Consider the following 18,190-nt stretch of genomic DNA (forward strand, 5'->3'; position numbering starts at 1 on the left):
ACATAATAGTGGTTGCTCGTCGTGCGCCGCGATTTGATTTACGCAGAATGGGCGTGTCTATACCAGGAGCCGCAATTAGTTTATTAATAATTAGTAAACGAGTTTTGCGGCCTTGAGCTCTTGGTTTCCGATTGATCGAAGAGCTCGCTTTGATCGGCAAGTTAAGGTAATAACCTGATATGTTTCATTCTACGTCATCGATCCTATCCTCATGCTTCATGCCTCATACCTCGTGTTTGTGCACTTACCTCTTCATCATTGAGTTATCATTTTATTTACTTTATACATTTAATCAAAGATTTATCAACCCTATCTAAATAGCTGGTCTGTTTAATAATTTACTTTGTCAGCACAGCATTCGAGTTTCCAGTTCAATAATTCAAAACATGAGAACGCTGTTTTACATTTGCGTTAGAGGCGTGCAAAAATTCCCCGATGTCCAATGCTAATATTCTGCGCGCTGTGAGTCATAAATGGTTTAATAGATGAATAAAATATTTAATAAGCTTCTAAAATTAAACTCGTACGGAAACTAATGAAGGACGTACCCATCAGTGGGTATTAATAAACCGGAATGCTATGGTTTATTATTGTTATTATTTCAACATTGTAAAAAATTTTTAAAGCCACATTAAATAGTACAAAAGGGAGCTAGCTGTGTAAAATTTTTTTTATTCTAATCTTCGTACTATCGGAAGATACGACTTGCACTTGACACTGAGGACATTAAAGTGCTGGTAAAAAATTTACATAGTAAATATCATGACTGCGTTATCCATCTGCACTCAGATGTACTGTATATGTACTTATACTGTTATAGAGGGAAACTCGAATCGTGAATTTTACGATCAGTTCATTCGTATACATTACATTATATCTGAAACACGTTTGGCAACACCACCAACTAGACTCGTATATCCTTTCGTCTCATATCTGACACTTATCCAAGTCATTATTACGTTACACGTATACAACACACGGTGACAATCTTCTCTGCGTTACGGTTTTATGCCAACAATAGGCAGGAGTTTATGAACCATTTAAATAGACCGAGTTGAGAAAGACTTTTTATCATATCCCATGAAAACAAAAGACTCTTCAAACATTTTTTTCTGATGATGTTTGTTTTTAATATAAGAGTAAAAAATAACTTTGTTATTGTAATAGTAAAAAATTAACTTTTTCTTTACATGTTTTTAAAATAAGAAAATCTAAGTGGAATTTTCATTACATGACTAAAGTTTTTTTTAAAGAAGGCAGTGGTTGTGGTTTTTCTAACAGAAATAAATTGTTTATTTATTCAAAAACTAGTCGAGTTTATTGGAAGTATTTTTGGTAAAATAATGAATGTGTAGATACAAGTAAAATGTAATCGCAATTAAAACAAACGAGATTTCTGCAATTCTGTAAAAGCATTGCGAGACAAAAGCAAGTAATGAGTAAAAAAAATGAAAGGAAATTCCGTATAGTATCTCGTTATAGACTTCAAAAAGATCCATGTTTATGTTGTAAAAGATGCAACATTTACCTACCAAATGCTTTTATTTAATTATTTTTTGTTCCATACGCAGCATTATGCTAGGTTTTTTTAAATTTTGCTTTGAGTTACAGTTTAAGTAAAATTACAACAGTCGCATTGAGATTACAAGTGCTGAAAATTTTTTATTATATTAGATTTAATGTACATTATTAAATGAAAGGCATTGTAGCCTTAATGAATTAAAGATTTATGAAATGGTGATGGTGGATCCATTAAAATAACAAATCGCCTGCACTTAAATTGTCCGTGATCGTGAAGACGATATTTGATTCACATGCGGGAGGTCGCGCGTGCTTTCTTCGGAATCAAATTAGGTATTGATTTGATCGCTCGTGAGATATGGGACGATATCTTTTCTCTTATACTATAATATAATATCATGCAATCGTGCAACGTCATTCCTCGGTTATAATATATCCGTGAGTTATTGGTTGATGATAAAAAATCTTAATTTATTCGAACTCTACTCATGGGGAGGATAATTATTTATCTATAAATTTATATCAAATAAAATATTAACCGATAAACTTCGTGAGTTGGATGTAGGTAATATTTAATCGATCTTATTCTAATACTTTATTGGCTTTTGGTATGTAGTTCAACCGCATAAATAAATAATTATTTAATAAGTATTAAATAATTTACAACGACTATTAAATTTATTATTGTACGATTTATTGTATATTATTAACCATCGATATTTTCAAGCAGAAAAAAACAGAGACCTCAAATTTCTTGGAATAATAATTCTATTGACTCAGCCAGTAATTAATTCAAACAAGAGTTTAGTGATTGAATATTCTGAAATGAAATGAAACGAAACGAAAACTATTGATGTAAATAATTAATTATTTAAACAAAATTATTTATCCAACGTTAATTAATGAAATTCATTTGAAGACGTATTGACACAGAAACGAGTGAATGAGTACTCTAGTTTAATGTTGATGGTTTAGACCGCGTGGGACCGAGTAGAGAATTGTTTAAATTTGTTCCGGAACGGCACTCTCTCAAAATTCGAATCTCTAACACGTCGAGAATGGCTCATTGGGAACGCATCGAACTATGATTTGGTATTTAGTCACCATTAGGGACGCATTAACTCTGATTACTCATGCATTTGCAGGTACCTATGTACAACACATCCATACTATAAACATACAAACATTAAATATACACATCCACATACACATAGGTGCACGTGTGGATAGAGACATATTAAAGGCATTAAAGGCATATATACATACAATACTCGCACATCAGTCGATTGCGTACAAACGTTTGTATTCTCCCCGTTCGTGTGACCCCTTCTCGTTTGTCTACAATAGATCGATCGTGTGAACCAATCGACAACCGATTAAGAGATACTTTGATTAAAGTCAATACATACGTGATTATACATATCCATCTGCTATGCGTACAGCTCTGCTGTTTCTCTCGGCTAGAGTCAATATCTAGTTTGTTGTTCCATAAAATAATCAAAGAGGTAAGAGGATACAACTAGTTAGTGGTGTTTATTATGTTTATTTATTTATCATATCAATAATGTTCATGATAAATCTCATTATATTCATGTTCTAATTGGGAAATAGTCTAATTAAAACATCAAAAATTAAAATTAAAATTTTCATACATATTAAAAGCAACGGATTACAAATTAGAAGAATTTTAATAATTCGATTAAAGAAGTAGAGATTAAAATAATCAAAAAGTGTATCAACACTTGTTACATCCGTTTTCTTCGTTATTTCTCTTGCACACAACCCGAGGTTCGTTTGCTTCGGCACGAACATATCAGAGGTAAGGTCACGGGCCAGGATTCAACGCTATACTTACGACCCCTCGAGCTCATCATCTCACAGACATTTCATTATATGAATCAGCCAACAGCATCCCGTAACTCCTTCGGTCCCATCCCACCTCAAGCCCGTGTGTTTCTCGGGAGCGAGAAGAGCTCACTCGTGGTACCAAGAATCCGAGAAGGATGACGCGAGATAGAAATGATTGAGAGTTCGAGGAAGAGGCTTATAACATCAAGGTGTATATCATCCATCTCACCATCTACTCGATTGGTCGGGCTCGATTTCTGATTGGAATTTCCGCGTGAAACCAATGAGTGATTCATGATATGTGTTCTCCACTCTCCACTTTCAGTCGATTTTAAATTTCTCATCTTATTTTTTAATTAAAAAGAAATCTATTAACTTTGGCTCTTTTTTTTTTTTTCAATTTTTTATTTTATGTCTTAAAATTCAGTATAATTATATACAATAAAATTGAGGGAATATTAATATTCTAATATACTAATCTATACATTCATATACCATAGGGACCGCAATTTTTCAGCGATCGTAAACGCGTTCCGGTCCCGGTGACGTCACGCAACCGGAAGTCGTAAAGAGTTTTATCAAATCGTCGGCGCGTGCGATGTAGGTGGTAGTAAAATTAAAGTATAGGTATCAACACCACCACTAGTAGCCCATACCAGTATAATGCTAGTAGTTCTGTGATTTTAGTTGGATCTCACTGTTGTGGTGGTTGAAAATTTCCATACACAAATTCACGGACACGCGAGCGGACAAAAACAGGCACCCGTTGACTGAGAGAATATCAGTGAATAGCAGAGAGAGGGAGAGGGAGAGAAGGCATAGCTAGCTACTTCCGGCAATAGATTTCAGTGTCCCCTGCACTGTGATCCCGTTGGTGGACTCGGACTACGGCGCCGCTGGTATATAGTTAGTTGAGGGTTAGAACCTCCGGGTTGACTTGCTGAGGGGAAAAGTGCCGGTTTACACACAATCGAGACCATTGTGTTACGTGATTTGTGGAGACTATTTTTTTTTCACTTCCGGTTCAGTTGGTCTTCCTCAGGGTCTTGGTACCGGCGGAAAGCGAGTTCAACAAAAGAGAGCGCGAGCAGTATAGACCTGATAGTTGACGTTAACTCGGCTGGCTTGCTGGTTGCTCTTTGGAAGTCGAGATGAGAAAAGGTAAAAGAGTGTCAATGTCTGCTCTAAATTGTTCCCCAGGATCAGGTCAAGGATCCATCGATTTATCCCAATGCACTGTCTCGAGAGATCTTCAGACTTCTCGGATTACCAATCACACTGGATGAAAGTCTTTGGTTGAAAAAAGACCAGTACAAATTGAACCTGTGGAAAAAAAGTACCCAGTCCTTTTGAATTAAAATTTTCTTTTCTCCACGTAATGATTCAAACTATGTACCTGTGCCGGGTTATTTTTTTGATGTAAAGAATGAAAAAGTACGCGATATGATAATCTCTTTTTCTCTTTTGGTCTTGTCTTTATTCGTAAGAAAATTTTATGGATCTGTTTTTTGTCTATGCTAATTTATGGCTTCAAGAATTGTCATAGAATATCGTAGATCATTATGCGAGGTTTCGTAGATAAGACGCTTTTATTAAAAAAATCTTTTCAACTGTCGATCGGCTTGCACATCCCCTACGATTATTATTCATGAAACTTGCCCTCTCAAATAACGATTATTAATTTTATTTTTATAAACAAATCTTCAATATTGCAAGGGATAATGATTGATGTTTTTTACCGTTTTCAGCTAAAAATTTTTTACTGCACAAGCGTTTTATTAAATTAATTAAATACCGTACTATAAATAATTGGAATATTTGTTATTTTTTTATTGGCATTTTATAAAAACCCTGTGACAAGTATCAATAGCCAGTTTTTTTTTTTTTTTTTCGATGCGTGTTTATTAAAAAGCGTGATAAACTTGCAATACAAGACAAAATGTTCCAATTAGTCATAGTGGTGTTTGATTAATTAAATAGCCAGTTAAATTCTCGGTAACTTTTTTTAATTATTTACAAAACCCTGATAAATCAATAAGTTTTAACCTGACATGCCATCAGTACATAACAGCACAATCCATTATTTTTTTTTCTGCTCTCTTTATCTCTTTTTTTATTTTTTTAATTACAGTTAATTAATAAATACGATAGATCGAGTATTGATTTATGTAGTTAAACAATGGTTCATTAGTGTAAAATGCAGTCTTTTCAATTTACCTATTAAATTACTAAATTTGTATGACTTTTATTATATGAACGTCGTTCATTAGCGTCAATCAAAAGTTGATTCAACCGGTTTACCATCATTTACCATCTACTACTAATCGTTTGTTCAGGCAATCAATACTCTATACAAAACGTAATTTGTCTCTTTTTGTCGTCGTCTTCGTGCACTCGTCCTCGACGTCGACCTAGTCCTCTACCTCTACCTCTACCTCGTAGTATATTTATTGTCAGTCTACTGTACTGTATACACATACATACATATACATATGTATATATTCCTGTTCATGTATAACACATGTATCAGAATAAGTCTCAACTCTACTCGGAGATTTGAGAATGTCAAGCAAGCAAATTGATTTTACTAAAGAGAGTGAGGTGCAAAGTGCGTGTACGTGGTCATTCGTAATTCGTACCATCCAAAGCCTCATTTCGTATTCTGAGCATTACTACACCCGTAGCTTCCAAAGTGTCACCACCTCCTTCTCTTTACCTCTCTCTTTCTCTCTTTTTCTCCCATGCCCTTGTCGTATATAGTCTCTTCTTCTCGCGTATTTATTCAAGAGCATTTCGACACCTTTGAGATACTTAAAAGAGTTTTGCTAACATCAAAAAGTCAATGGACTCTACAATACACACCACCGATTTTTATCCTTTTTATTGTTATTATTATTATTAAACCAGTTACGGTTCTGTTTGTTCATATATTAATATTTGTATTTTATTTGTAAATCACGGATTAATATCCCCTGTCACAGCGCTGTAGTTGTATTTATTGTTATTTTTGTTGTTATTATTTACATTATAAATGTATTGGGGTTTAAATAAAATGAAAAATATGGGCAGTAGGCTGTTATATGCTCTATATGCCCATAATTGTATACCTGTACGTTTTTCTCGCGCTCGGATCATGAAATTTAATAGTCATGGGCATGGGGAATGTAACATCTCGATTACGTCCAATCATTCGCCACCGGATGCCAATAACTTATTGGTTTTTCACGCACGATTTGATTCATTATCATTCCGTTATTTATATTTATATTTCCCGGATCCTGCCACCAAATAACGCTTCCATGAAAATTTTGTTATTTTATTTTTATTGTTGTATCTCTATTCTACTGTTTTTTGTCCAGCCAATCGAAAAATTACTCGTGTACTCGGCTAATCAGTATTCCAAATTAATTTTCATGCAACCGACAAAGCCCAATAAATTAAATAAAATACGTAAATAAAATAATAAATGTATCGATAAAAAAATACATCGTTTCATAAATATTCATACTCATATTTTTGTTTAAAAAAAAGGATTTGTGAAACGAGATCCTACTATACTATACTAAACTATACTATTTTGTAAAGTACGAAAACATTGTTTTAAATCTTGGGTTATTGTTAGTGTTGCGTCTAGGTGTTGCCGGGTCAAAAAAGGATAAAGCTTTAAAGCAATGAGAAACCGGCAGTACAACAGAGCGTCAGACTTTATTTTGCTTGTGTTAGCTTGGGTATAACTAAAAAGAGAACGCCGAGAGAAAGATTTGTTATTGTTTCTCTTACGCGTTTTATTCGTGTACTTCCGTAATTTGTCGAGGGAGTCGAATTCCTGAAAGAACCCCATTGTGCTTGAGTTTCTTGGCTGATAATGGTCCCCATTCATGGGCCATGACTGCTTCTTGCCCTGTACCGGCCTCTTATAATACTACACTCCCGACTCAGGCGTTCTTCTCGTTCTTGCTCTTGTTTTTCACGTCTTCTTACTTACTCAAATTCTTTTTTCATAGCTTTTATTTATTTTTACTCGACTCCGCACTGCACAGTACTCTTATTTCTTCAATATAATACCAAAACACGCACGTTATTTAATAATAACAAAAATAACAACAGTACTCCATAATACATTTTAATCTTCTTAATGAATTAATCATAAAAATGTTTTTATTCGTGAAATTAAATACCCCAATTATTCATTCCGGTTTACTGCTGTTATTATGACTAATTTATTATTTAAACAGCTGGGTTTGGGTGAGTTACTTTTCTTCGTAAAAAATTCCCTAGTTTAAATTCCTCGACTGTCTTTCCTGTCTCTTTACTCAGCTCAAAGAAAATTTTCGTACCAATAACTCCAGAGTGATACTAGACAAAGATAAGACTTGAAGACGGAAAATAAGAGCCGGACATTTCTCTTCGCACTTTTTACCCTACCTGCCAACTCTATCCATCGTCCAACATCCACCTTTCACATCTTACTTCAGAGTGATACAGCTTTATAACACCACGGGCTGTACTAAGTCTTCGTAGCTGTAGTTGTCACTACGGATTATTAATTCATACGGATCCGTCGCCAAGCCCGGTAGTTTAAACGACATCGACTTGCTGATAAATTTGTATGGATGTCTCGCGAACCACGTACGAATCTAAATCCATTTAAATATTTAAGATGTCCGGTAGACTTTAAAAGTACACATGTCTGCAGTTATCCAAAGAACTACCTACTAGCTACAGTACACACAGATAAGAGTAGTAGACATAGACTCGGGTTACTGAGCGTGAGTAAGTCTAGTCTATTGGAAATATTTAATATTTATTTTATTACAAAACCCCTTTATTTGTTTAAATTTTATTGGATTACTCACACATCAGTAAAGTCATATATGTGATGGACACATCTATATACATGCTTGTGTTGCTTTAGACAGGCCGCAGAAGCACTCTCGTTTCACTACTCACAATCCAATTGATTTAAAATAAACAGAAGCCATGCTATAAACTCCGACCGGTAGTCAGTGCGTTATACGTTTTAAAATTATCAATTTATATTTATTTAAACTAATAGTTATATGTAATTATATTAAAGTACATTCATCATAAAATATATTATATGTAAAAGCACATTAATGTAATTACTTTTTATTTAATTTTATTCATCGTGTTTTTTTTTTTTTTTTACTCTTTAATCCACGACGAGTGTGTAATTATCTTGATAACTTTGTTTTGCCATATAATTTTTTTATGGAGGAATGAATTTGTATGATATGAGCTTGTAATAATTAGAAGTTATTTTTCAAGTATTTTATTTGATGTAGTTCTTTTGTTGTAGCTGAATATACTTTCACAAATTTTTAAATTTATATTTTAATTAACCATACTTGCTCTTATATTAAAATTTTCAAAAATAATTATTAATTAATAATAACGTTAAGTTATTTGACAAGCAAATCTAACTTTATTACTTTTCTGCTAGTTAACAAATTAAATTATGATATTAACCACTTAAAGTACTGTTTAATTAGACAAAATTACAGAGTCGTTTGTCTAGATTCTGTTACGATGACAGCTGCAATAAACAGTAATTAAATAAAATATGTTCAACTTTTATAGGATATCTCCATATATACTTTTTTAATTATTAAAGATAAAGTTAATTGGTTAATCTCTGAAGCTTGTGAGTATTAATTAATTTCAGCGATAATTAAATACTTCAATTAAATTAAATTAAATACTTCGAATCTTTCATTAGATTAAAAACTAATAAATCCATTATTATTTATAATTGTTTTGGTACTTTTATTATGAGCTCAAGATTACGAATTTTGTCAGTGGATGAAAAGTAAATAAAAGTTAATAAAAGTGAAATTCAGAAGCCGGAAAATGAACTCGGGAACAGCAATATGTATTTTCGTATGATAAATAATATTTATGAAGTAAAACCGAGTGAGTGTAGTTAGTTTTAAAGACAAGACTCAAACACGAGCCTGGTAACGAGGGTCTTAGAGCGCCACGATACAAACTCTGTGAGGCTTTGTTTGTTTTGTAAATTTATTTTTCTACATGTATACTTGTTACACATATGGAAATGCAGACGCAAACGTCTGAGCAATAACTCGGTTTGCCCAGTAATTACTTCAATTAATTAAGAAACAATCTGCTCGTGAAAGTCGAATCCTGTGATGCGCAACATATAACTCTCGATTGTATCCCGGTTATTGCGCTGGTACCCATGGCACGGTGTGCGTTCACTTTTTCATACGTTGCGCGTATAATACGTATTCAATATATTATTTGTTTTATCGATAAGCCAGCTTTCTCGGGATAAAAATTAATTTTCTCCATTTAATCATCAGCTGAGATTAAATCTTGCAATATTTAATTTAATTTACGTATCATTAATCAGTTTACTCATATTTATATCGATATATATTTGTACAAGGTAACTAATTGAATTAATGGAGATATTTTACAATATTGAAATCAACAGATTTAATTTTTTGGCTTTATCTAACAAGTAGTAGTATTGGTGCTTTATTTACACAACTATGAAGTTTTATTCAAAATTTTTTATATCTAATTTATTCTAGTACTATATTAATCGATGTAATAAATATTATATTTTATATTGCACTGGAAATAACAAATATCGGAATATATATATATATATATATATATATATATATATATATATATATATATATATATATATATATATATTTTTTAAATAAATAAATTCTCATAATAAAATCAGTTCAAAAATTTTAAACGTTTTACATCATGATATCAATTCACAGGATCAGTGGATAACTCAGATTTTTTAAAAAATGTTTTAGTCTTGACACAATCTCGCTGTTGTTATTGTTATAAATAATAAAACAAGAGAAAGAAAAGTAAAAAGTTATTTTGTCGGAGAAATTGAAATACCCTATCAAAAATGAATGCGACAGGGCCGTATAAGCCATGGGAGAAATTTCTTAATATCGTCGTTCATGAGCGACGGCAATAAATTACGAGCTCGAAGTTGGACGTTGAATAATGGGAAATAATTTCAGAATTGCCTGACGGTTGAACGGAGCTTTAAAGATATAGTGCAGTATACATGGGGGCTTATCCAGACCGTCGTTATTCTAGTGGTTTAATACCGTTATGGTACGACATGAACGTTATTAGCATCAACTACTTACCTCTCTTACACACTCTCCCCCTAACGCCCCCTTTCCCCCACTCTCGCGTCTCTCTAGGGCCCACCACCTCCGCCACCGATACCGGCATCGCCGCTACTTGCCTCTTTCACTTTCATCCTCCTAAATTTAATTAAATTTCACGGTTTTTCGCGATTAAGAGACAGAGCCAAGCGCGAACTGCGAAATTAGTTTCAGTATATAGGATAATGAATTTTGTTAATTATGCCTGGACATTGTTGATGAACACTCCCGTTCCAATTATTATTCAATATTAGTCTCCTGTTTGTAGACTTATTAGAACAATTATTCATTTACTGATGTCCGGCGTTATATCTAAGTAAATAATCAAATCAAGCTTTTATAGAAAACTTTTATCATTATTTAAAAACTCACCAATCGCGGATTGGTTAACTACCGACGCTCGCTAATTAATATTAAATGTGCACATGTGGAAAATTTATGAAGAAAATTCAACTGTAGAAGTCTCAGTATTAGTGTGAAAATTTATTATATAAACCCCAGATTATATTTTATTAATCTCTACTAATGCTTTTTTATTATTTATTTTACCAAATGGTTTCAGTGAATTTTTGATTCTTGACATCCAAAAATTCAACGTATCAGCTATAAGTAATTTATAAAATTCCTAGTCACAATATTCATCAACAATTGTTTAAATTTATAAAAATGTATCTTTAAATTTGGCAACACTTTTAACGTCTACATTTGTCTTAAAAAAAAAAAAAAAAAAAAAAAAAACTATTAAGTTTCTCAGAAATAAGATTTATCTTTTGACAAAAAATCAATTGTTTGGTAAATTGAATTGAGCAACAGTATCATAGAAAAGAATACATAAGATAGATTCGGTTCCCCCTCGATTCTCAGAAACGGATCGTCTGTGGTGCTGATTAGTTGCCAGCACAGTCGAGGTTTCCGTATTACAGACCAAGAGAAGGTGAAGCCTTGACACAACACTATATCCCGGCTCACCCTTCATCCCTCATTTTTCGTCCCACCCACCCATATCTATATATATATATATATATATATATATATATATATATATATATATATATATATATATATATATATATATATACATTAGGGTGGGTCAAAAAAATCGAATAATTTATTTTTGACTTTATACTCTGAAAAATAGGTTCGTAGACACCTAAAAAGAATTCTCTCCAAGTATAAGCTCTTAATTATAACGGGAAGGTCCTCCGCTTTGCGGGTTTCTATTTTTTCGAATAATCAGATAAAAAAATTTATATCTCGCTTCCAACTGCTTGGAAAAATATTCCGTGGCATAGATTTTGTGAGAAATTGAATGCTTTACAAAAAAGGTCTCTTATGACTTTTTCAAAAACTCAACCGATTAAAAGATATTCATAGTTGAAGTTTGGCTATTTTAAGGAAAATATTCGTTTTTATTATGAATTTTATAAGTCGATGAAAAAAATTATTTCGGATTGCAGAACTCATGATTTTGTAGGAAATTTACTGCTCTACAAAAATGGTCTCTTATGATTTTTGATTAAGTGAAGCCGTTACGAGATATTCATCGTCAAACATTAACGAATATCAATATTTCCAGTTTTTGATCAATAATTCGATAAATTTTAATTTAAACTATGAGTTTCAGGAAAATTTACATAAATTTGAGTTTCGATCGATAAAGAAATGTTATAAACAATTTTTTTAATATTGTTTTCAGTCTTGAGCTTGTTTGATTGCATTAAAACAAGAAATTAGAGCATTTTTTTCGACATATAGCCAACGATTAGTTTAATTTGAAGTGAATGACATATTTCTTTGTCAAATTTAATATGAAAAGTATTGAATCAAGTGAGAAACAACCAGTATTTAACTTTTTTATAGATAAATTTTTTATTGAATTATCAATTGCAATATAATTGTCTATATTTTTAACATAACAGTACGCTATTACTATAAATAATTTCTTTTATTACAATTTGGGAATGTTTTTGATGTTCTTTGACAACTTGCAATAAGTACTGGAATTGTTCTTCATTTTTTGTCAAGCATTGATTATATTCACTGACTAATGCAACAGCTCGCTCTGCTGAATCATTGACAACTTTTAGTTGTTGAAAGTATTCTTTATTTTCGAGATAACTCTCATTAGTAGGCCATAATTCAACATCGATATCAAGAAAGTCATACGGTAGATCGAAGATTTTGAAAAGATTTAATGACTTTTTAGACACAAAGTCACTCAGAGTTCTCTGCGCCAATGAATTCAAATCTTTTTAGCAATTACAAATCTTTTAGCTTTAGAATCTGTACCTTCACGAGTATTAACAGCTTCAACAATACTTTTTTACTTCTAATGGAACGCCATCGTCAAACAGTGATAAAATGGCAAGTTCATCGCTCAAATACCATAAGTGCGAAATCATTTTTTCACACGTAGCTGAAGAAATCAAAGGATTGATATGTTTGTACTCCAATAAATTTTTCATAAACTGCAAGTCATGATAAGCAGCAGTTGTTGCAGAAGTTGATGAAAACCAAGCTTTTAAATACAATGTGACTATAAAAATACAGAAATGACGAAGACCATGCAATTCTTTCTGAGAGAGTTTGAATTCATCTCTGAATAGATACATTTTCAAACTATAAATGGCCTTAGCCATCCATCTAGCATGATGAACAGCACCAGGACGTTTGAAAGAAATCTTTTCTTGAGGCATTTCTCCAAGGAAAATCAATGATAATTCCAATAATTCTTTATCTAACTTATTATAACATTTCTTTATCGATCAAAACTCAAATTTATGTAAATTTTCCTGAAACTCATAGTTTAAATTAAAATTTATCGAATTATTGATCAAAAACTGGAAATATTGATATTCGTTAATGTTTGACGATGAATATCTCGTAACGGCTTCACTTAATCAAAAAATCATAAGAGACCATTTTTGTAGAGCAGTAAATTTCCTACAAAATCATGAGTTCCGCAATCCGAAATAGTTTTTTTTCATCGACTTATAAAATTCATAATAAAAACGAATATTTTCCTTAAAATAGCCAAACTTCAACTATGAATATCTTTTAATCGGTTGAGTTTTTGAAAAAGTCATAAGAGACCTTTTTGTAAAGCATTCAATTTCTCACAAAATCTATGCCACGGAATATTTTTCCAAGCAGTTGGAAGCGAGATATAAATTTTTTTATCTGATTATTCGAAAAAAATAGAAACCCGCAAAGCGGAGGACCTTCCCGTTATAATTAAGAGCTTATACTTGGAGAGAATTCTTTTTAGGTGTCTACGAACCTATTTTTCAGAGTATAAAATCAAAAATAAATTATTCGATTTTTTTGACCCACACTAATACACATCAATACACACACACACACCCACGGCTTTAAAGGCTGATTAACTCGCTCCTAACGTTCTTTATTTCCCAATCTAATAATCCCTTTGATAATGGCATCTTTTCACGATTATAACAGTCTCCTTACATAATACACCCACGACCCCACGCCTTGCTCTTGATTCATTAAATCTATTATTGCTCCATCGGGCAATTCTAATTAATATTCGTTTACATAATAAGATTGTTTCCTTTATATCGGATTATACAATCGAATATAATGATACTTCCTTTATTATCAGCTTATTGAATATAAACACAAGTTAAAAGGTTATTGATATTTTTATAAATATTAACTTTTTATTTAATTTAATTGAAATCCTCTTCATAATGTTAAAGAAATTTTGTTTCTTCTTCAAAAAAATCACATTTATTTTTATATTACCAATATGCAATAAAACAAACAAAAATTTTTTTGGACAAGAATTTCTTAACTTAAAAATTGTTGAAATGAATTAATTTTTTTTTTTAAAGAACATTTTTTTTGACTTCTATATTTTTTAACTAAAGAATTTTTTTATTGATGCAATAGAACATAAATAAATGAAAAAGTTATACAATTGACAAAAGATACAGTTCTCAACGCGGTCATCTAACGGTTTAGTATCAAAATTATATGATACAGAATAGAACATTGTGAAATTTTAAATAATCCTTTATTCTCCAAACTACTAAACTCCTGTTCTTATATTTGAGTTCTAGTAGGAGGATACTCATCTGATCTAACAGCTACATAGCAGAAACTAAACCATACACAGTATCTCGGTATGTATAAGACTCTGGTCTAATTACCTCCTTGGTACGCCGGGTGGTAGTACCACCACTACTACTACAGCTACACCTAGTACAGCTTTAGAAGGGGCATGATAGTTAATTACACCCTTATACCCGCCCTCGACTTTCGACTTCTCTTTCACTCCAGTGCTTAAACCGCGGACCAAATATCTTCTTCTCTTTTTCTTGTACATCTTTTTCGTTTTAATTTTCCTGTTTCTCTTCCTTTTTCCTCGGCTCTCCACTTCTTTTTCCCGCCGCTGCTAATTACTATTTTTAAAACATTAAAAGTAAAGTTTGTTAAACGAGTGGGAGTTAATTATAAAGCTACCGGGGAAGGTCGGAGGTAATTGGAGCGAACGACAAACAAAGACTTTCCTCGTGTATATATATACGCTGACTTTTCTCCAGTCTACTCGTACTCGGTACTGGTCTTTCCTATATACTATATAATACTGTACCACTGGCTTTATTCACTTCTTTATTTTATTTTTCCCCTCCTCTTCTCCTACTTCAACCAGCTCAACTTATCTTACATTAGTTATACTTTTATTTTTTAATGAAGAGATTTTTTGATTTCCACTGACGTTTATCTAGTTAGTAAGTTTGTTAGTTAGTTTATGCCCCTATTCTTTAACTTGCTATTTATTCAATCTTTTTAATTACTAATTAGAACTACTGCTGAAAAAAACTTTCATTCAATATTTTCTTTGTTCGAGGAAATTTTATAGCAAAAAATTCTCCAAATAATAGAATATGAAATTATAGTTTAACAATTTTTTTAATATCACATATAAATTTTTAGTTTTATTTTTCCGTTTGTAAAATCAATTGATATACTTATTTAAATTATAATATTAATTGTTGTGGGCAAAAATTATTATTCTTTAATAGCCTTGACAAAAAATTATAATAAACATGATATCTGTTAATTTATTTTCAAGGCAGTTTTTCTCGTGTGCTGATTATTTTATTTAGCAACGACTTTTTTGGAGGACAAAGTAAGTTTGCGTGTCTCTGAGAAATCCGTCTTAGTTAAATTCACTTTGAGATTCCCAGACGACTCGACACCTGACCCCGTGCCGGGTTGTGTCCCACTAGAATTCGTTGTTCGGCTACATCCACGTCTTTACCGCTATTTCCGGCGCTATCCGTCAGCCCTAGTTACCCAGACATTTCGTCGTGACGCCCTCGGACGTGCGTCTTTTACGGACCAACTCTGTCGTGTTATGCTCCTTAAGAGCTTTCTATTTAAGTTGAGACATTGCTTTGTATGTTGCATCCATTCACCAGTTATTTTTTATCCCATAACCCAACGCTTTGCTCTAATGTAAAAGTCGCGTATTTGTTAATTAAAACACTGTGTTTTATTCGTTCATCTATTTAGTTTGTATCGGGTGTGAATGTCAAGTTGCCGCAAAATTATTGCTGAAACGTGAGGGTGGTGAGTGACGGAGAGGCGGGTGCTCTTGTTTTCCGCAAGCTCTCGAAGACGCAGAAGATCAACAATGATGTACGACCAGACTCGCCTCTTTCGTGTTCGGCTCGAGGTTGATAGTCAGTTATATTTATTTTTTAACCCGCGTCATTTTTGGTCAACCAATTCGCTTTTATTTAATTCAATTTATATTTTATCTTCAAAATGTCTGCTTTTTATTAAATTTTCAGAGGCTTTTATTGCATTATCTATATTCGTTTTCTCGAGACAGGTTACTTTATAATTCATTATATATTCGAAGAACGATAAATCGATTTATAAGCTTCATATCCACGAGACTTTAAAATTTTAAATACGGCTGTTAAATTGATGGAATTGTAAAATATGAAGATCACTTTCGTGGCTCCGTATAACAATAAAAAGAAAACTAAGTTTAAAATTTAAAAAATTACGATTAACGTGTAGGTCAAGATGAAGACGAATAGAGGTAAAAAAAAGTCAGAGCAAATAAGACCTTGAATACATCGATTTTTCATCGACTTCTCTAGTCTTTATTTATTCAAGATGATGATGATAAAAAATCTTGAAAAAACTTTGTTCTCCAGAAGCAATATCGAACATTTTATATAGACAGAAGTGATCTTCATCTACACGAAAAAAAAAAAGTTATAGGGGACTTTGTCTTATAAAGTATAAAAAAAAACTGCGGTTGTTTTATTTAATTTAGAAACAAAAAAAATTTTTTCAATTTATAATTTAATGATGAGTCTTTAAAATAACAAAATATTTATTTATATCGTAATGTAAGAAAATAAATTAAGTAAATCTAAAAGTATGGTAAACGGAGTTTGTCAATCAGTTTAAATGTCGCGCAGTTAAGTGACTACATCGGTTTAAGATTAGAAGAGAATTATCGACGATTTAAGAGCCCGTTCGTCTTTATTTACTTTCCTCAATCTTTTTTTAGCTTCTCGCTTTTTTGTGGCAACAAAAAAATACATACACAAACACGTATACATTTTCACAAATACAACATTAGTTTTATTTGTATTGTCATGTATTAATGCACCTCCGAAAAGATGAACGGTCACCATGCAAATGTAGCGGTAGAAAAAAAGTGTTAAAAATCGGTAAGAGGTATTGGACACTTGTGACACCATACTTTACTTCGGGTACAAATTAATTGGCAATCTCGGTGTAAGTGGAGACAGGAGTTAAGTGGCTTTTTATTTTCATCAGTCGCCCACGTGCACAAGTAGTTGAATTATACACGTTGTTTCGGATAAAGTGGAATCAGCAATTTAAGAATTCCCAAATAAAGTTGTGGTAAAAATAATAATAATAATAACAATAATTTACATTTAAATTTTATGGATAGAGACTAGACCATTCAAAATGCGAAATAGACGCCTACTTTTATCTAATAAAATAAATCTGCTCAAAAAATATTTCCCGTTATTTGTTGATATTAATAAAATTTAATACACTGGGTTAATTTGAAAATAAATATAAGCATTTATATATTAATGTATATATTTATGCACATACATAAGTGTATATACATATAAAGGGGGAACGTGTTTACGTTTAATTACATTAAAAGAGGCTAAAAGTCTCCATTACGCTGGACTGTTGCCAGGCTCAATTTCCGGATGAGAACTGGACCTGTTTTATCCAACATAGGTGCTTCCCACTTAGCATCATCACCCTTATTCACTAACATTTTCTCTCTGGAGCTTTTTCATCCCTAATGCACATTCACAGGATAATGTTCTTCCTGTTGATGGACTTTATACAATCCTAAAGTAGATAAAATAACCCAAACTAAACGAAACATTGAAAAACACTAACATCTAGAGTATAAAAGTTTTAGAAATAAATGCGGACTGCGTTATTTAGAAAAATTCACGAGATGCAAGATGCGAGATGTAAGAATCGGAAGAAATGTGTTAAGACTGGGTATTAAGGAGATATACAATAATAGTTTGCATGGCGTTTTAAAGACTACTGCTTAAAAGAGTAGAGGGAGTAAA

General features: G+C 32.1%; 1 protein-coding gene across 2 annotated transcripts in view; it reads left to right on the forward strand.

Annotated features, from left to right (window-relative positions):
- The window catches only part of LOC141529372 (uncharacterized), a 201,909-nt gene that overhangs the window by 32,162 nt on the left and 151,557 nt on the right, over window positions 1-18,190 (forward strand). The window lies entirely within an intron of this gene.

Source organism: Cotesia typhae, unplaced genomic scaffold (assembly GCF_013202065.1).
Source record: "Cotesia typhae breed Kobodo isofemale line unplaced genomic scaffold, CoteBio_Ctyphae contig_48, whole genome shotgun sequence".
NCBI classification, from domain to species: Eukaryota; Metazoa; Arthropoda; class Insecta; order Hymenoptera; family Braconidae; genus Cotesia; species Cotesia typhae.